General features: G+C 52.9%; 1 long non-coding RNA gene across 2 annotated transcripts; it reads right to left on the bottom strand.

Annotated features, from left to right (window-relative positions):
• Positions 1-555: 555 nt before the first annotated feature.
• Positions 556-2,606, bottom strand: LOC121581385. Of its 2 annotated transcripts, XR_006003187.2 has the most exons (5): positions 2,104-2,606; positions 1,785-1,880; positions 1,573-1,646; positions 828-962; positions 556-692 (listed from the first exon to the last, which is right to left on the bottom strand). It is a non-coding gene; the product is annotated as an uncharacterized LOC121581385 (long non-coding RNA). The 2 variants fall into 2 exon arrangements; XR_006003186.2 differs by lacking the exons at positions 556-692; positions 828-962 and adding an exon at positions 1,222-1,323.
• Between the last annotated feature and the right edge of the window lie 18,072 nt (positions 2,607-20,678).

The following is a 20,678-nucleotide window of genomic DNA, read 5'->3' as shown; positions in this document are numbered from 1 at the left end:
AAGTTAAGTACATTAGAGTGCTGGGGAGTAATACCAATACACTCTTCCCTCTTAATAGTTTAACTGGTCTAGCCAGTAATTAAAAATGTTTACAGCTGTATCTGGTCTCCAATGTATTGGGTCGTCCTGCACTGTGTGAAATCTAAGTTTATTCAGATCCAATAGTTCCCTACAATTCTTCTGAATATACTTGTTCAATTGATTCAGTACCTCCTGCTTTTCCCATGGAAGCTCATCTGAAAAATGTATGATAGGAACATAAACCTGTGCATGAGGAAAAACTTCACCTGCTTTATTCAGTAGCTGTTGCAACTGCTTGACTGCAGTGGTATACTGCTGGTTCAAGCCGTTAACAAGACCCACTGATAGAACAACCTTCTGTGTGTTTTGCTGTTTCTCCAACTTGCCTATCACTCCTGCAATATGTCTGAAGGTTGCTCCCGGAAAACTATCTATCTGTGTATTAGTGTCAGTGAAACTAGAAATGCGCGCAAGGTTGGAATCCCCAATAAAGACCACGGGCTTTTTAATCTCAATACTCCAATCATTTATTTTCCTTTCAGTTCTAGAATGACATGTGGGATAAAAGAGTTTCTCCTTTTTTACAGGTTCCAGTATTGGTTCTGTCCCAGGGCCCGTGTCTTTTCCATTTGCCATTGCTACCTTACCCTGATGGTCCTCTTGCTGTGAACCTGTCGTAGAATTGGATAAAACCATGTCATCCATCAAAACAGCCACATTGTTCAATGGTAATTTTTGACCATTGCCGTTATTCACCGTAATCTCCAACGCCTCTACTGTTAAGAGTAAATTCGAGGGCTCTCTACCTGGAAGGGTCAAGGCTGGGACTTTAGGCTCGGCCAAATTGTTTCTTGGTCGCTGAGTTTGGGGATTCGGTATCCCCGTGCTCTTCCTGGTTATTGGGGTAAGTCTGAAGCTAGTCCCGCCACTCTTTGCAGGACCTAATTCCCGAGGGGTGAGACAGGACAAGAGGGGAGATAGTTGGTTAGTAGGTGAGCTCGTCGAAGGAACCACTCTACAAAGGGAAGTAGACCCAACATGAACTTCTACCTGCACCTCCCTTCTCTGCATACCCCCAGCAAGCCCTGTGGTATTGCTGTTGATAGTCTGACTATGGTTTATCGGTTTATCTACAGGATTACTGAAGGCCTGTTTATTAACCATATTGTCCCTTACCGAAGTGTCGCTCTTGCCCCCTGGGATATTCCTGCATATTCCAAAGTCCCTGTGGGCCTGGGCTCCCATTGAGACCCTACCAGTTGGTGACTTGCTGGTCACCGCAGCCGCATAACTGGAATGGGCCTGATGAGAAGTTATCAGTTTAGTAGAGGCCGGCGGGTCAATTGGTTTTTGCAACATGTTTTTTAAGGTACTTACTGACGAAGATGTAAATTTGTGTTTATATCTTGCCTTTGCCCACATCACCGCTTTATCTAGAGCTTCTTGATTATAAGTTGGGCTATTCTGAATGCATAAGGCAATTACCCCATCATAATGCTCCCTCAGAATATCCATATTATTCTCCATCCACCTACTGGTATTAAGTTTTACCTTTGCCAGGGTCTGTTGGTTAGGCGAGGAGGGTTTAATAAAGGCCGCCAATTTGTTCACCTGTCTTACCATCCCTGCTGGAAAAGAATGATTAACTGCAGAATGATCTAATATTTCTGAGTGATGAATTGCTTGTAGAGCCTTGAAATATCCCTTTGTGCAAGTATTATCTTGCAAAGAAGAAACATTCCTAATCTCTCCAGTAGACTCACCCTCATCATTTAAACTAACTAGAGCCTGGAAACGGTTATGTAGTGGCACTGCCATGGTAAAGGTTCAAAACCAGGAACCCTTGCTGGAAATCCCAACTGAAAGAAGGGATCATATAAAGGTTAAATCCCCCCACAATATATAATTGGAACCAATCAACCCCAAAAAAATTATATATATACACACATACAAAAGACAAAAAGAAAAATATATACACCAAAGACAAAAAGAAAAAATTAGAAAGAATTAGCCCTATTTTAAATAAAAAACTCCAATGAAACAAAACCCAATGTAAAGAAAGGATAAGAGGTCAGCACTCACAACTCATTTACTCCAACAACAAATAATTGTCCGTTGCCATCTGGTGGTTACCCCAGATCCGTAGGAAATTACCACTTTAGGTTAGGTGTCACTCCATAAAAACACACAAAGGTGAGAAAAAAAAACCCCCACTCAAGTGGGAGAAAAACACTCCATTCAAAAGTGATCACTCCTTTATGGTTCAATTCTGATAGTGGTTCCACTTCAAGTCACTCCAAATGTTCAAATCTTCATGTGTACACACAGTGATTTTGGGAGTACTCACCAACCCAGAGAAATGGATATCTCACACGGAAAAGAGCTCTTCCATACCATCCCCACCAAGTCTCCAAAGGTCCATGTGCTTATCTTTGTTTGTAGGAAAAATGGTGTCCTTTTAGAATAGTGAGATACAGTAATCCTCTTCTGATTCACATTATCAAAACCTTTTTTGTTTCAAGGTAAAAAGATAAAAGGAGTATTGTTTAAAATTAGGAAGAAAAAATTCCTGACGTTTCGCACAATTCGTGCTTCTTCAGAGGGAAATAGACAGAAAATGAGAAGAGGCCAGCCCATATAGTATGAGAACGGGTGAGGGGAGGGGTTAAGGTACTAAGCCTGACCTTCCATTGGTGGACTATTATGTCCATCCTATGTCCTCCAACACACCTGTCCTTAATTCTACAAATTTCCCATTGTTTTTTCACCTTCCTTGTATAAACCAATCTACATGAAGGGAAAATGTGGTTTTGTTATGACATCGTTCCCCACTACAAGAAGACCTCTAAAGAAATTCCAAATAAATAAATCAAAAGAAAACAGGGCCAAAACACACAAGACAAAAAAAGAAAAATATAAAAAGACAACTTTAATAAAACAAAAATAATTTACATATTAACAAGGTTCCAATTATAATATAAAAGTGCTCCTGATATATGAGATTCAAGTTTCTCTGGGTAAAAGTATCTAATTAGGAGGAGGAGAACAGGGCTCTGGCGGGTTAGGTTTAAGAGAAAATTGCCCTTCAAGAGGACCAAATACACGGGCACATGTTCTCTAATTCTATTTCTCCTATTGATACATCATAGTCCTACAGGAAATTGGGAGATATACCCCAAAGAAAGATGTTATGGTTTATCCCTGAAAAAGAACAGATAAGAGTAACCTTTTCCTCCAAGAGGATAAACACCCAGACACTACCCAAACAATACATACCTTCTAATTCCCAGGTTCCTCAGAATACATCTTTATGAAGCCAGGGTTATAATTTAAAGTACCGATTAAGATTGTCAGTGTCAAGGTTAAAATTAGGCTCTCATACTTTTGTTTCAGACCTGTGGGATTCCTGATATCCACTTTTTAAGTCCCAAGGGGTTAGGGTTAAGGTTAGATTTGAGGTTTGAGTTCAAATTAAGGTTGGTATCGGGGTCAAGGTTCAGGGATTGAGGTGGGGTTAAGATTAGGATTGTGATTGGGGTTAGGATTAAAACTAAGGTTATTATCCAAGTTAAGATTAGGTTTAGGATTAGGGTTAAGGTTAAAGCTAGGGTTGGGATTGCTCCAGTTTCAGGTAAGGTTAAGGTTAGGGTTCGAGCAAGGATCAGAATTACAATCAAGGTTAGGGTTATAGTTAGGGTAAACCAAGAGGTTAAACTTAGGGTTAAAGTTAAGTTTGAAGCTTGCGTTAGGGTTAAGGTTATGATCAAGGTTAAGGTTAGGTTTAGGATGGGGGTTAAGGTTAGAGCTAGGGTTGGGATTGCTCCAGTAAAAGGTGAGGTTAAGGTTAGGGTTCAGGTTAAGATCAGAGTTCGGGTTAGGATTGCTCCAATTAAAAGTGAGGTTAAGGTTAGGATTCAGGTTAAGGTCAGGGTTCAGGTTAGGATTAAGATTACAATCCAGGTTAAGGTTAGGTTTAAGAGTAGGATTATAGTTAGGGTAAACCAAGGGGTTAGGTTTGGGGTTAGGTTTTAGGCCGGAGTTAGGGTTAAAGTTATGATCAAAGTTAAGGTTAGGTTTAGGATTAGGGTCAGGGTCAAGGCCAGAGCCAGGGTTGAAATTGCTCCAGTTAAAGGTGAGGTTAAGGTCAGGGTTGGGTTAGGGTTAGGGTTAGGGTCAGGGTCAGGGTAGACCAAAGGATTAGGCTTGTGGTTAAGTTTGAGACTGGGGTTAGGGTTATGATCAGAGTTAAGGTTAGGTTTAGGATTGGGTTTAAAGTTAGAGCTAGAATTGAAATTGCTCCGGTTAAGGTTAGGATTAAGGTTATAATCAAGGTTAAGGTTAAGTTTTGGATTAGGGTTGGGGTTATAGTTAAAGTAAACTGGGGTTGGGATGGTTCAGGTTAGTGTTCAGGTCAGAGTTCGAAAAGTTTAGGTCTCTAATACTTTTCATTAAGGCCTTTAGGATTACAAGTACCCAATTTTTTTATCCAACACCGCTCCTGGATCTGTCTGTGTTTTAGCGACCACCCTGGTTAGATTCCAACCCTGCTATTCTTAACTGAGCTACTGGATGAGATCTAAAGTGGATGTATAGTGTGCTTTTAACCGACTCCTTACTTATATGATAGAGATGTTGTTTGAGTCTGGCTTCCAAGGAGTTCCTAGTTTCTCCAATATACAGTTTTCCACATTGTAGACATTCAATTCCATATACAATGTTGGTGGTCTTCAATTGAAATACCTCCCATACTGGAGCCCCTAGACCCGACCATTTATTCTGAATGTATTTAACTTGTCTAAAATGTGATCCACTCCGCCCCAGCTTCTCCCTGAAACCAGAGTGTACCAGCACATCTTTCAAATTTTTATTTCGCCGATATGCTGATATTACTCTGAACTGTTGGAGAATCTCCACCTCCTCCCTCGTCTGCTCAAAATGATCCTTCACTATGGAATTAAACCTCATAGAAGACTGTGAATATGTGGTGACAAATGGAATAATGCATCCATCATTACTAGTCCTCCCACATATAGGTTCCGTTACAGACATATTGTTCACCTCTGCTCTTATAGTGCGGAGGAAACGTTTTGAGTATCCTCTGGGTCTGAGAGCCTTAAAAAGAATTCCTATAGCCTCCTTGACATGTTTTTCCTGTGTACAAATCCTATTAAATCTAATAAGCTGCGACTTTATCAACCCCCTGTAGGTGTGTTTTGGATGAAAACTGGATTTATGTAAGAGGGAATGGGTGTCCGTAGGTTTAAAATAAACCTTTGTTGCTAATCGCTTCAGGTTATCATTCCCCTCTACAAAAAATACCTCAGTGTCCAAAAATTCTATTCGTTCCGGCTGAACATTGTGTTTAATCGTAATTGACGGATGATGTGTATTCAGAATCTTCACAAATTCCATAAAATCTGAAAGTGAATGTGTCCATAACCCAAATATATCATCTAGATACCGTAAATACAAAATTGGAAGCTTTATACATTTGGGGAAGGCTGATTGTTCCCATTCTGCCATATAAATATTGGCATAGGACGGGGCAAACTTCTTCCCCATAGCTGTACCATGGATTTGAAGAAACCAATTAGAATTAAATTCAAAGTCATTTCTTGTTAAACTGAGTTCCAATAGTTGTAGTAAAGCCCCATCTGGTCTATCTAGGTCTGGATATTTATGGAAGATGTTTTTGATCGCTCTAAGACCCAACTGGGTGTCAATGTTGGTATACAATGAGTCAATATCAATTGAAAAAAACACAGTTTCTTGAGGCACACTAATTTCTTTCAATTTTGTCACAAATTCATACGTGTCTTTAATGAAACTTTGATGTTTCCGTGACAGAGGATTTATAAAATAATCTAAATACTCTGCTATTCTATACGATTCCGAGCCACAGTCCGATACAATCGGCCTACCACATGGAACCTCAGAAGGAATGGTCCAAGTCTCAGGAGGTTTGTGGATTTTAGGCAACAGATAAAATTGTCTGGGACGTGGGATATCTGGTCCAAATAGGTAAAACATTTGTTTGTCTGTAATGTAATTATTCTCATAAAGTTCTCCTAAAATCTGCCTAATTTGTCTCTGGGTCTCCCTGCTGCAATGAATGAGTCAATGGTCTATAATGTTTAGAATTACTCAATTGCCTTTTCGCCTCGATCAGATACTGTGTTTTATCCAAAATAACAATCTTTGATCCTTTATCCGCTGGTTTTATAACTATGTTGGAATTCTTACTTAAGGATTTTAAGGATTTACGTTCTTGTTTTGTAAGATTATCTTTCCCTGCCATATAAAACCTAAATGTACTAAAAGAGGTAGAGTCTCTTTGAATTAAAGTCTGCATCGTATTAGACACTCCCCTCTAACTTAGGCTCCCAATGTGATGGACCAATAAATGGTATTTTTGGTTATCAGTATTATAATTAAAATGATCAAGTAATTTTAATTTTCTATGATAGGTATGCAGATCCCTCCTGAGCTCCCTGCAATCTATCTTGGTGGGTGTCGGGATAAACATAAGACCCTTCTCCAGAAGTTGCTGTTCTGCCGCTATAAGTCTAAAAGTAGTCGATAAGTTAAGTACATTAGAGTGCTGGGGAGTAATACCAATACACTCTTCCCCTCTTAATAGTTTAACTGGTCTAGCCAGTAATTAAAAATGTTTACAGCTGTATCTGGTCTCCAATGTATTGGGTCGTCCTGCACTGTGTGAAATCTAAGTTTATTCAGATCCAATAGTTCCCTACAATTCTTCTGAATATACTTGTTCAATTGATTCAGTACCTCCTGCTTTTCCCATGGAAGGGTTAGGGTTAGGGTTAGGGTTAGGGTAGAAGGAGGGCCGGGGCCAGCGGCAAGGGCGGAGGCGCGTGAGTCAGCGGGCCAAGGGCTAGGTGGCTGGTAGGGCTAGGCCAGGCCAGGCCGGCCAGGGCTAGGCCAGGCCAGGCCAGAAGGAGGCAGAGCCAGAGGCCAGGCCAGGCGAGGCCGGGCCAGGGCCAGGCCAGGCCAGGCCAGGCGAGAAGACAGGCAGGCCAGGCCAGCCAGGCGAGGCCAGCCAGAAGAAACAGACAAGGCGAGCAGGCCAGGCCAGGCCAGGCCAGGCCAGGCCAGAGCCAGGCCAGGCCAGGCCGGGCCAGGGGCCAGGCCAGCCAGGCCGCCGCCAGGCCAGCCGCCAGAAGCCAGGAGGGGGGGGCCAGGGGGCCAGGCCAGGCCAGGGCCAGGGCCAGGCCAGGCCAGGCCAGGCCAGGGCCCGGGCAGGCCAGGCCAGGCGCCGGCCAGGCCAGGCCAGGCCAGGCCAGGGCCGAAGGCAGCCAGGCCAGGCCAGGCCAGGCCAGGCCAGGCCAGGCCAGGCCAGGCCAGGCCAGGCCAGGCCAGGCCAGGCCGGCAGGCCAGGAAGAAGCAGCCAGGAGGGCCAGGCCGCCAGGCCAGGCCAGGCAGGCCAGGCCAGGCCAGGCCAGGCCAGGCCAGGCCAGGCCAGGGCCAGGCCAGGCAGGCAGAAGCCGGCAGAAGCCAGGCCGAAGCGAGCCGCCGGCGGCCGGGCCAGGCAGGCCAGGCCAGAGGCGGCCAGGCCAGGAGGCCAGGCCAGGCCAGGCAAAGCAGGCGAACAGCGCCAGGCCAGGCCAGGCCAGGCCAGGCCAGCCAGGCCAGGCCAGGCCAGGCCAGGCCAGGGCCAGGCCAGGCCAGGCCAGCAGGAGCCAGGCCGGCCAGCCAGGCCAGGCGCGGCCAGGCAGGCCAGGGCAGGCCAAGGCAGGCGAAGAGAGAAGAAGACAGGCCAAAGGGCCAGGCCAGGCCAGGCCAGGCAGGCCAGGCCAGGCCAGGCCGGAGCCAGGGCCAGGCCAGGCCAGGCCAGCCAGGCCAGGCCAGGGAGCAGCCAGGCCAGGCCAGGCCAGCCGAAGGCGCCAGGCCGGCCAGGCCAGGCCAGGCCAGGCCAGGGCGCCAGGCCAGCAGGCCAGGCCAGGCCAGGCCAGGCCAGGGCCAGGCAGGCCAGGCCAGGGCCAGGCCAGGCCAGGCCAGGCCAGGCCAGGCCAGGCCAGGCCAGGCCAGGCCAGGCCAGGCCAGGCCAGGCCAGGCCAGGCAGGCCAGGGCGCCAGGCCAGGCCAGGGCCCAGGCCAGGCCAGGCCAGGCCAGGCCAGCCAGGCAGGCCAGGCCAGGCCAGGCCGAGGCCAGGCCAGGCCAGGCAGGCCCAGGCCGACGGCCAGGCCAGGCCAGGCCAGCCAGGCCAGGCCAGGCCCAGGCCAGGCCAGGCCAGCCCAGGGCCAGGCCAGCCAGAGCCCCAGGCCACCCGGCCACAGGCCGCGGGCCAGGCCAGGCCAGGCCAGGCCAGGCCAGCCAGGCCCCAGGCCAGGCCAGGCCACCCAGGCCAGGACCGGCCAGGCCAGGCCAGGCCAGGCCAGGCCAGGCCAGGCCAGGCCCAGGCCAGGCCCATCCAGGCCAGGCGGCCAGCCAGGGCCAGGCCAGGCCAGGCCAGGCGCCCCAGGCCAGGCCAGGCCAGGGCCCAGGCCAGGCCAGGCCAGGCCCAGGCCAGGGCCAGGCCAGGCCAGGGCGGCCAGGGCCGGCCAGCCAGGCCAGGCCAGGCCAGGCCAGGCCAGGAGGCCCGCCAGGCCAGGCCAGGCCCAGGCGGGCCCGGGCCAGGCCAGGCCAGGCCAGGCCAGGCCAGGCCAGGCCAGGCCAGGCCACCAGCCAGGCCGGCCAGGGCCAGGCCAGGCCAGGCCAGGCCAGGCCCAGGCCAGGGCCAGGGCCAGGCCAGGCCTAGGCCAGGCCAGGCCAGGCAGCCAGGCCAGGCGCAGGCCAGGCCAGGCCAGGCGCAGGCCAGGCCAGGGCCAGGCCAGTGGCCAGGCCAGGCCAGGGCCAGCCCAGGGCCAGGGCCAGGCCAGGCCAGGGGCCAGGCCAGGTCCAGGGCCAGGCCAGGCCAGGCCGCCAGGCCAGGCCAGCCAGGCCAGGGCCAGCCCGGCCAGGCCAGGGCCAGGCCAGCCAGGCCAGAGCCAGGCCAGGGCCAGGGCCAGGCCAGGCCAGGCCAGGCCAGGGCCAAGGCCAGGCCAGCCAGGCCAGGAGCGGCCAGCAGCAGCAGGCCGGGCCAGGCAGGCCAGGCCAGGCCAGGCCAGGGCCCAGGCCCAGGCCAGGGCCAGGCCAGGGCCAGGCCAGGCCAGGCCGAGGCCAGGCCAGGCCAGGCCAGGCCAGGGCAGGCCCAGGCCAGGCCAGGGCCAGGCCAGGCCAGGCCAGGCCAGGGCCCAGGGCCAGGCCCAGGCCAGGCCAGGCCAGGCCAGGCCAGGCCAGGCCAGGCCGCACCAGGCCGGGCCAGGCCAGGCCAGGCCAGGCCAGGCCGGGGCAGGCCAGGCCAGGCCAGGAGGCCAGGCCAGGCCAGGCCAGGCCAGGCCAGGCCAGAACAGGCGCCAGCCTAGCCAGGAGCCAGGCCAGGCCCAGGCCAGAGGCCGCAGCGGCAGGCCAGGCCCCGGGGCCAGGCCAGGCCAGGCCAGGCAGCAGGCAGGCCCAGGCGCCAGGCCAGGCGAGGCCAGGCCAGGCCAGGGCCAGGCCAGGGCCAGCCAGAGCCAGGCACCAGGCCAGAGGCCAGGCCAGGCCAGGCCAGGGCCAGGCCAGGCCAGGCCAGGCGAGGGAGGTACAGGCCAGGCCAGGGCCAGGCCAGGCCAGGCTAGGCCAGGTAGGCTACTAGGCTCGCAGGCAGGTTGAGGGCAAAGGCTAGGCTTAGGCTAGGGTTTAAGAGAAAATTGCCCGTCTCAAGAGGACCAAATACACGGGCACATGTTCCCCAATTCTATTTCTCTATTGATACATCATAGTCCTACAGGAAATTGGGAGATATACCCAAAAGAAAGATGTTATGGTTTATCCCAAAAAGAACAGATAAGAGTAACTTTTTCCTCCAAGAGGATAATTGGGCTCTCATACTTTTGTTTCAGACTTGTGGGATTCCTGATATCCACTTTTTAAGTCCCAAGAAGAAAGTTAAGGTTAGATTGAGGCTTGAGTCCACCAAGGTTGGTATCGGGGTCAAGGTTCAGGGATTGAGGTGGGGTTAAGATTAGGATTGCGATTGGGGTTAGGATTAGAACTGAGGTTATTATCCGGATTGAGATTAGGTTTAGGATTAGGGTTAAGGTTAAAGCTAGAGCTGGGATTGCCCAGTTTCAGGTAAGGTTAAGGTTAGGTTCTGAGCAAGGATCAGAGTTACAACCAAGGTTAGGGGTTTATAGTTAGGTAAACCAAGATTAGGGACTAGGTTAGGCTAAGCTTAAAGCCTATGCAAGGGGTTAAGGCTATGACCAAGGCTAGGTCTAGGATGGAGGTTAAGGTTAGAGATAGGGGCTGGGACAGGGCTAGGGATTAGTTAGGCTAGGCCAGGCCAGGCCAGGCCTAGGCTAGGCTAGAGTAAGCCGCCAAGGCCAGGCTTCGGATAGGAATGCCAGAGACAGGGCTGGGACAGGGGGAAAAAATAGGGCCAGGGTCAGGCCAGAAGGCTAGGCCAGGGCCAGGCCTAGGCCTAGGATCAGGCCTAAAGTGCAGAGTCAGAATGAAAACTGTCTGCCAGAGCAACAGGGACTCAAGGCCAAACAAGAGCCAAGGCTAAGCTTTGGACTAGGCTGGGGCTATAGTTAAAGCGAACTGGGGTTGGGATGGTTCAGGTTAGTGTTCGGGTCGGAGTTGAAAAGTTTTAGGTCTCTAATACTTTTATTAAGGCCTTTAGGATTACAAGCACCCAATTTTTTATCCAACACCGCTCCTGGATCTGTCTGTGTTTTAGCCACTCACCCCTGGTTAGGATTCCAACCCTGCTATTCTGAACTGAGCTACTGGATGAGATCTAAAGTGGATGTATAGTGTGCTTTAACCCGACTTTTTACTTATATGATAGAGATGTTGTTTGAGTCTGGCTTCAAGGAGTTCTTAGTTTCTCCAATATACAGTTTTCCACATTGTAGACATTCAATTCCACATACAATGTTGGTGGTCTTCAATTGAAATACCCCATACTGGAGCCCCTAGACCCACCATTTATTCTGAATGTATTTAATTGTTAAAATGTGATCCACTCCGCCCCAGCTTCTCCCTGAAACCAGAGTGTACCAGCACATCTTTCAAATTTTTATTTCGCCGATATGCTGATATTATTCTGAACTGTTGGAGAATCTCCACCTCCTCCCTCGCCTGCTCAAAATGATCCTTCACTATGGAATTAAAACCTCATAGAAGACTGTGAATATGTGGTGACAAATGGAATAATGCATCCATCATTACTAGTCCTCCCACATATAGGTTCCGCACAGACATATTGTTCACCTCTGCGTTTATAGTGCGGAGGGAAACGCTTTTGAGTATCCTCTGGGTCTGAGAGCCCTTAAAAAGAATTCCTACAGCCTCCTTGACATGTTTTTCCTGTGTACAAATCCCTATTAAATCTAATAAGCTGCGACTTTATCAACCCCCTGTAGGTGTGTTTTGGATGAAAACTGGATTTATGTAAGAGGGAAATGGGTGTCCGTAGGTTTAAAAAAACCCTTGTTGCTAACCGCTCAGGCTATCATCCCCCCTCTACAAAGAATACCTCAGTGTCCAAAATTCTATTCGCCCGTGAACATTGTGTTTAATCGTAATTGACGGATGATGTGTATTCAGAATCTTCACAAATTCCATAAAAATCTGAAAGTGAATGGTAGTCCATAACCCAAATATATCATCTAGATACCGTAAATACAAAATTGGAAGTTTATACATTTGGGGAAGACTGATTGTTCTATCTCTGCCATAATAAATATTGGCATAGGACGGGCAAACTCTCTTTCCAGGCTAGGTCAGGCTAGGGGTTAAAGAAGAAGCCGGCAGAAGGCAGGCAAGAGAAGAGAAGGGAGGCTAGGCCAGGCCGAAGGCCAGCCAGGCCAGCCAGGACCAGGCCAGGACAGGCCAGGCTAGGCCAGGCCAGGCCAGAAGCCAGGCCAGGCAGGCCAGGGAGGCGAGGCTAGCCAGGGGCCGCAGGCCAGGGCCAGGCCAGGCCAGGCCAGAAGCCAAGAAGCACAGGCCAGGCCGAGCCAGGCCAGGGCCAGGGCCAGGGCCAGGCCAGGAGGCCAGGGCCAGGGCCAGGCCAGGGCCAGGGCCAGGGCCAGGGCCAGGCCAGGCCAGGGCCAGGCCAGGCCAGGCCAGGCCAGTTGCCGCCAGGCCAGGCCAGTGCCAGGCCAGGCCAGGCCAGGCCAGGCAGAGCCAGGCCAGGCCGGGCCAGGCCAGGCCAGGCCAGTGGCCAGGCCAGGCCAGGCCAGGCCAGGCCAGGGCCAGGCCAGCCAGGCCAGCGCCAGGCCAGGCCAGAGCCAGGCCGAGGCCAGGGCCAGGCCAGGCCAGGCCAGGGCCAGGCCAGGCCAGGCCAGGCCAGGCCAGGCCAGGCCAGGCCAGGGCCAGGCCGAAGGGCCAGGCCAGGCCAGGGCCAGGCCAGGCCAGGCCAGGCCAGGCCAGCCAGGCCAGCGGCCAGGCCAGCGGCCAGGCCAGGGCCAGGCCAGGCCAGGCCAGGCAGGCCAGGCCAGGCCAGGCCAGGCCAGGACAGGCCAGGCAGCAGGCCAGGCAGGCCAGGCCAGGCCAGGCCAGGGCAGCCAGAGGCAACAGGCCAGGCAGGCCAGGGCCAGGCCAGGGCCAGGGCCAGGCCAGGCCAGGCCAGGCCAGGCCAGGCCAGAGCCAGCCAGGCCAGGCCAGGGCCAGGCCAGGCCAGGCCAGGCCAGCCAGGCCAGGCCAGGCCAGGCTCAGGCCAGGCCGAAGAAGAAAAAGGCCAGGGCCAGGCCAGGGCCAGGCCAGGCCAGGCCAGGTGCCAGGCCAGGGCCAGGCCAGGGCCAGGGCCAGGGCCAGGCCAGGCCAGGCCAGGCCAGGCCAGGCCAGGGCCAGGCCAGGCCAGGGCCAGGCCAGGCCAGGCCGCCAGGGCCAGGCCAGGGCCAGGCCAGAACCCAGGAGGCAGGCAGGCCAGGCCAGGCCAGGCCAGGCCAGGCCAGGCCAGGGCCAGGCCAGGCCAGGCCAGCCAGGCCAGGCCAGGCCAGGCCAGGGCCAGGGGCCAGGCCAGGCCAGGCCAGGCCAGGCCAGGCCAGGCCAGGCCAGGCCAGGCAGAAGAAAAGCCAGGCCAGGCCAGGCCAGGCCAGGCCAGGCCAAGGCCAGGCCAGGCCGAAGCCAGGGCCAGGCCAGGCCAGAAAGCCAGGGCCAGGCCAGGCCAGGGCCAGGGCCAGGGCCAGGCCGAGCCAGGCCAGGCCGGCCGGGCCAGGCCAGGCCAGGCCAGGCCAGGCTAGGCCAGCCAGGCCAGGCCAGGCCAGGCCAGGCCAGGCCAGGCCAGGCCAGGCCAGGCCAGGCCAGCAGGCGAAAAAGGCCAGGCAGGCCAGCAGGCCAGGCCGAGGCAGGGCCAGGGCAGCCAGGAGGCCAGGCCGGGAGGGAGTCAGGCAGGGCAGGCCAGGCCAGGAGCCAGGCCAGGCCACAGGCCAGGCCAGGGGGGCCAGGCCAGGCCAGGCAGGGCCAGCGCCAGGCCAGGGCCAGGGCCAGGCCAGGCCAGGCCAGGCCGGGGCCAGGCCAGGGCCAGGGCCAGGCCAGGCCAGGGCCGGGGCCAGGGCCAGGGCCAGGGGCCAGGCCAGGGCCAGGCCAGGCCAGGCCAGGGCCAGGGCCAGGCCAGGGCCAGGCCAGGCCAGGCCAGGCCAGGCCAGGGCCAGGCCAGGCCAGGCCAGGCCAGGCCAGGGCCAGGCCAGGCCAGGGCCAGGCCAGGCCGGGCCGCCAGGCCAGGCCAGCCAGGCCAGGCCAGGCCAGGCCAGGCCAGGGCCAGGCCAGGCCAGGCCAGGCCAGGGCCAGTGCCAGGCCAGGGCCAGGCCAGGCCAGGCCAGGGCCAGGGCCAGGCCAGGGCCAGGCCAGGGCCAGGCCAGGCCAGGCCAGGCCAGGCCAGGCCAGGCCAGGGCCAGGGCCAGGCCAGGCCAGGCCAGGCCAGGCCAGGGCCAGGCCAGGCCAGGCCAGGGCCAGCCCAGGCCAGGGCCAGGCCAGGGCCAGCGGGCCAGGGCCAGGCCAGGGCCAGGCCCAGGCCAGGGCCAGGCCAGGGCCAGGGCCAGGCCAGGGCCAGGGCCAGGGCCAGGGCCAGTGCCAGGGCCAGGCCAGGCCAGGCCAGGCCAGGCCAGGCCAGGGCCAGGCCAGGCCAGCGCCAGGCCAGAGGCCAGGCCAGGGGCCAGGCCAGGCCGGCCAGGCCAGGCCAGGCCAGGGCCAGGCCAGGGCCAGGCCAGGGCCAAGCGGCCAGGCCAGGCCAGGGCCAGGCCAGCCAGGGCCAGGGCCAGGCCAGGCCAGGCCAGGCCAGGCCAGGCCAGGCCAGGCCAGGGCCAGGGCCAGGCCAGGCCAGGCCAGGCCAGGCCAGGCCCAGGCCAGGCCAGGCCAGGCCAGGCCAGAAGCCAGGGCCAGGCCAGCCAGGCCAGGCCAGGCCAGGGCCAGGGCCAGGCCAGGCCAGGGCCAGGCCAGGGCCAGGGCCAGAGAGGCCAGGCCAGGAACCAGGCCAGGGCCAGGAAGCCAGGCCAGGCCAGGCCAGGCCAGCGGCCAGCCAGGCCAGGGCCAGAGGCAGAGCAGGCGGCCAGCCAGGCCAGGCCAGGCCAGGGCCAAGGCCAGGGCCAGGGCCAGGCCAGAGCAGGGCAGGGCAAGGCAGGAGGCCAGGCCAGGCAGGCAGGAGCCAGCGAGAGGCGGCCAGGCGAAGCAGGCTAGGCTGAGTTAGGCAGCAGGGTAGGCTAGGGTTAGGGTTAGGGTTGAAGAAAGGAAGAATGGTTAGGGTTAGGTAGGTTGAGAAGAAGCTAGGTTTAAGAGAAAAATTGCCCTTCAAGAGGACCAAATACACGGCACATAAGCTCTAATTCTATTTCTCCTATTGGATACATCATAGCTCCTACAGAAACTGGGAGATATACCCCAAAGAAAGATGTTATGGTTTATCCCCAAAAAAGAACAGATAAGAGTAACCTTTTCTCCAAGAGTGATAATTGGGCTCTATACTTTTGTTTCAGACTTGTGGGATTCCTGATATCCACTTTTAAGTCCCACAAGGGGTAGGGGGTTAAGGTTAGATTTGAGGCTTGGAGTTCCACATTAAGGCTGGTATCGGGGTCAAGTGTTGAGGGATTGGAGGTGGGGTTAAGATTAGATTGCGATTGGGGTTAGGATTAGAACCGGAGGTTATTATCCGGACTGAGATTAGGCTTAGGATTAGGTATAAGGTTGAAGCTAGGCTGGAAATTGCTCCAGCTTTAGGTAAGGTTAAGGTTAGGTGTCTAGCAAGGACTCAGAGTTATAACTCAAGTTAGAGTTATAGTTAGGGGGTAAAACCAAGAGGTTAGACTTAGGTCTGGGTTAACTTAAAGCTCAGCCTAGGTTTGGAAGGCTAAGTAAGGACCAAGGCTAGGGTTTGGGATGGAGGTGGAAGGTTAGAGATACCGAAAGGGAAGGAAAAGGCTAGGCCAGGGCTAGGCTAGGCTCTAGGTAAAGCTAGAGAACGTTAAGGCCAGACTCAGGACGGAGGCTAGAGGCCAGGGATAGGCTAGGGGATAAAAGGCTAGGGCTAGGATAGGGGTTAGGCTAGGGCTAGGCTGGTTAGCTTAGGACTAGGTGCTAGAGCCTAGAATCTGAAATTGTCTCGGCTAAAGCTAGGAGATTAAGGTTATAACCTCAAGGCTAAGTGTTAAGTTTTGGACTAGGGTTGGGGTTATAGTTAAATGTAAACTGGGGTTGGGATGGTCCAGGCTAGGTAAGTTCAGGCCAGAGTTCGAAAAGTTTTAGGTCTCTAATACTTTTCAATAAGGCCTTTTTAGGATTACAAGTACCCAATTTTTTTATCCAACACCGCTCCTGGATCTGTCTGTTGTTTTAGCGACCACCCCTAGTTAGATTCCAACCCTGCTATTCTTAACTGAGCTACTGGATGAGATCTAAAGTGGATGTGATAGCGTGCTTTTAACCGAATCTTACTTATAAGGATAGAGATGTTGTTTGGGTCTCTCCAAGGAGTTCCTATTTCTCCAATATACAGTTTTCCAAGCAATGTAGAATCAACCGGTATATACAAATGTTGGTGGTCTTCATTGAAATACCTCCTACACTGGAGCCCCTAGACCCTACTCCATTTATTCTGGAATGTATTTAACTTGTCCAAAATGCGACCCACCCCCCAGCCTGAAACCAGAGTGCACCAGCACACCTTTCAAATTTTTAATTTCGCCGATATGCTGATATTACTCTGAACTGTTGGAGAATTTCCCACCTCCTCCCTCGTCTGCTCAAAATGATCCTTCACTATGGAATTAAAACCCATAGAAGACTGTGAATATGTGGTGACAAATGGAATAATGTATCCATCATTACGAGTCCTCCCAATATAGGTTCATAGACAATATTGTTCACCTGCTTTTACAGTGCGGAGGAAACGCTTTGGAGTATCCCTCTGGGTCTGAGTAAGCCTTCAAAAGAATTCTACAGCCTCCTGTGACATGTTTTTCCTGTGTACAAATCTTATTAAATCTAATAAGCTGCGACTTTATCAACCCCCTGTAGGTGTGTTTTGGATGAAAACTGGATTTATGTAAGAGGGAATGGGTGTCCGTAGTTTAAAAAACCCTTGTTGCTAATCAGCTCAGGCTATCATGCCCCACAAAGAATACCTCAGTGTCCAAAAATTCTATTCGTTCCGCTGAACATTGTGTTTAATCGTAATTGGACGGATGATGTTTATTCAGAATCTTCACAAATTCCATAAAATCTGGAAAGTGAATGTGTCCATAACCCAAATATATCATCTAGATACCGTAAATACAAAACTGGAAGCTTTATACACTTGGGGGAAGACTGGATTGTTTTATTCTGCCATATAAATATTGGTATAGGACGGGGCAAACTTCTTCCCCATAGCTGTACCATGGATTTGAAGAAACCAATTAGAATTAAATTCAGAGTCATTTCTTGTTGGAAACTGAGTTCCAATAGGTTGTAGTAAAGCCCCATCTGGTCTATCTTAGGTCTGGATATTTATGGAAGATGTTTTTGATCGCCTAAGACCCAACTGGGTGTCAATGTTGGTATACAATGAGTCAATATCACTTGAAAAAAACACAGTTTCTTGAGGCACACTAATTTCTTTTCAATTTTGTCACAAATTCATGCTGTGGTCTTTAATGAAACTTTGATGTTTCCTGATGACAGAGGATTTATAAAATAATCTAAATACTCTGCTATTCTATACGATTCTGAGCCACAGTCCGACACAATCGTGGCCTACCACATGGAACCTCAGAAGGAATGGTCCAAGTCTCAGGAGGTTTGTGGATTTATAGGCAACAGGATAAAATTGTCTGGGGACGTGTGGATATCTGGTCCAAATAGGTGAAACATTTGTTTTCTGCTAATTATTCTCACAAAAGTTCTCCTAAAATCTGCCTAATTTGTCTCTGGGTCTCCCTCTGCACACGAATGAGTCAAATGGTCTATAATAAGCTTAGAATTACCCAATTGCCTTTTTCGCCTCGATCGATACTGTGTTTTATCCAAAATAACAATCTTTGATCCTTTATCCGGCTGGTTTTATAACTATGTTGGAAATTTTTACTTAAGGATTTTAAGGATTTACGCTCTTGTTTTGTAAGATTATCTTTCCTGCTATATAAAAACCTAAATGTACTAAAAAGAGGTAGAGTCTCTTTGAATTAAAGTCTGCATCGGGACAGACACTCCCTCTTAACTTAGGCTCCTAATGTGATGGACCAATAAATGGTATTTTAAGGTTATTAGTATTATAATTAAAATGATCAAGTAATTTTAATTTTCTATGATAGGTATGCAGATCCCCCCTGAGCTCCCTGCAACTATCTTGGTGGGAGGTCGGGATAAACATAAGACCCTTCTCCAGAAGTTGCTGTTCTGCCGCTATAAGTCTAAGAAGTAAAGCTCGTATAAGCTAAGCACAATAGAGCGCTGGGGAGTAAGACCAATACACTCTTCCCTCTTAATAGTTTAACTGGTCTGGCCAGTACCTAAAAATGTTTACAGCTGTATCTGGTCTCCAATGTATTGGGTCGTCTCTGCACTTGTGAAATCTAAGCTTATTCAGATCCAATAGTTCCCCACAATTCTTCTGAATATATTGTAATTGATTCAGTACCTCCTGCTTTTCCCACGAAGAGCCAGGCCAGGCCAGGCCAGCCAGGCCAGGCGAGCCGGGCCGAGGCCAACGCCAGGGCCAAGGCCATGGCCAAGGCCAAGGGCCGGGGCCAGCGGCCAGGCCAGGCCAGGGCCAGGCCGAAGGCCAGGGCCAGGCCAGGCGAGCCAGCAGGCAGGCAGCAGGGAAGCAGAAGCAGGCCAGAAAGGCCAACAGGAAGCCAGAAGCAGACAATGGCCAGGCCAGCAGAGGCCAGGCCAGAAGCAGGTGTACAGCCAGGGTGCAGCCAGCCAGAAGAACCGAGGCAAGTTGCTGGGCAGCAGCCAGCAGGGCCAGAAGCAGTCTAGGAAGCCAGGCCCAGGCAGCGGCCTCAGGCCAGAAGCCAGGCCAGGCTTAGGCCAGGCCAGCAGTCAGGCCAGGCCAGGCCAGCCAGCCAGGCCAGGCCAGGCCAGGGACAGGAAGAAGAAGCCCCAGGCCCAGGCCAGCAGGCCAGGCCAGGCCAGGGCCAGGTGTAAGAAGAACCAGAAGCCAGAGGCCAGGCCAGCCAGTGAACAGCCAGGGCCAGGCCAGGCCAGCCAGGCCCAGGCCAGGCCAGCCAGGCTAGGCCAGGCTTGTGCGCAGGGCCAGGCCAGGCCAGGCCGAAAAAAGAAGAGAGGCCAGGGCTAGGCCGTTGTAAAGAAGACAGAAGAAGAAATAGAGGGGAAGAGGCAGGCTCAGCTGAGCCAGTAGGCCAGGCCCAGGCACAGGCCAGGCCAGGCCAGGCCAGGCCAGGCCAGCCAGGCCAGGCCAAGGCCAGGCCAGGCCAGGCCAGGCCAGGCCAGGCCAGGCCCCAGGCCAGGCCAGGCCAGGCCAGGCCAGCCGAGGCCAGCTCAGCCAGGCCAGCGCCAGGCCAGGCCAGGCCAGGCCAGGCCAGGCCAGTGCCAGGTTGAGCCAGAGCAAGCCAGGAGAAGGAGGCCAGAAATAGACAGTGGCCAGGCCTAGGCCAGGGAGGAAGGCCAGAAGCAGAAAGCCAGAAGCCAGGCCAGGCCAGGCCAGCCAGGCCAGGCCAGGCCACCAGGCAAAGAAGAAGCAACAGCGCAGGCTCAGGGCCAGGGCTAGGCCAAAGGACAGGCCAGAAGCAGGCTAAAGAAGAAAAAGAGCCAAAGGGGCTAGCTTGGCTTGGCCAGGCCAGGCCAGGCCAGCCAGGCCAGGCCCCAGGCAGGCAGGGCCAGCTCAGGCCAGGCCAGAGGCTAGGTTGGTTGTAGAGTCAGGGCTAGGTTGTTGTCAGTTACAGCAGGAAATCTGCCCTTCTCAAGAGGACTCCTAATAATCAGGCACTATGTTCCCTCTAATTCTATTTCTCCTATTGATACATCGCAGTCCCACAGAAATTGGGAGATATACCCCAAAGAAAGATGATAGGGTTTCATCCCTAAAAAGAACAGATAAGAGTAACCTTTTCCCAAGAGGATAAATTGGGCTCTATACTTTTGTTTCAGACTCTGTGGGATTCTGATATCCATTTTTGTCCAAGGGGTTGGGGTTAAGGTTGGGGATTTGAGGCTTGAGTTCCAATTAAGGTTGGTATCGGGGTCAAGTAATCAGGGACTGAGGTAAGCAAGATTAGGATTGCGATTGGGGTAGGATTAGAACTGAGTATAAGATCCTGGGATTGAGATTAGGCTTTGAGGATTAGGGTTATGCTAAAGTTTAGGCTGGAATTGCTCCAGTTTCGTGTAAGGTTATGGTTAGGTTCGAGGCTGAGCGTCAGAGTTACCACTGCATGTTAGGTTATAGTTAGGTAAACCAAGAGGTTAACTGAGGTTCGAGAAGTTAAAGTTGGCAGTAGGTTAGATAAAGGCTAGCGTTAGGATGGATACAGAGATAGGGCTGGGACAGGAAAGTTAGGGTTGAGGCTAGAAGTTGTGGTAGTTTAGGTTTGAATTAGACGAAGGTTAAGGCTAGTTAGGACGGTGGTTGTGAGATAGGGGGAAGTAGGGTTAGGTAGGGATCAAGGAGCAAGAGCTAGGCCAGGTCTAGGCCTAGGATTAGGTTGTGTAGCAGCTTCAGAATCTGAAATTGTCTCGCAAAGCTAGGATTGCAAGTTTATAACTGCAAGGTTAGTTTTGGAATAGGGGTTGGGGTTATAAAGCTAAAGTAAACTGGGGTTGGGATGGTTCAGGCTAGTGTTCTGTGTTAGAGTCTGAAAGCCTAGGTCTCTAATACTTCTAATAAGGCCTTAGGATTACAAGTACCCAAATTTTTTATCCAACACCGCTCCTGGATCTGTCTGTGTTTTAGCGACCACCCTGAAGATTCCAACCCTGCTATTTTAACTGAGCTACTGGATGAGATCTAAAGTGGATGTAGAGTGCTCTTAACCCAATTCTTACTTATATGATAGAGATGTTGTTTGGAGTCGACTTTCCGAGGAGTTCCTTAGTTTCCTCCAATATATATTTTCCACATGTGTGATATTCAATTCCATATACAACGCTGGTGGTCTTCAATTGAAATACCTCCTATAATGGAGCTCTAG

Source organism: Coregonus clupeaformis, chromosome 14, assembly GCF_020615455.1.
Source record: "Coregonus clupeaformis isolate EN_2021a chromosome 14, ASM2061545v1, whole genome shotgun sequence".
In the NCBI taxonomy this organism is placed as follows: domain Eukaryota; kingdom Metazoa; phylum Chordata; class Actinopteri; order Salmoniformes; family Salmonidae; genus Coregonus; species Coregonus clupeaformis.
Note: the sequence above shows the minus strand (reverse complement) of the source record. Positions and strands in the feature narration are given on the sequence as shown.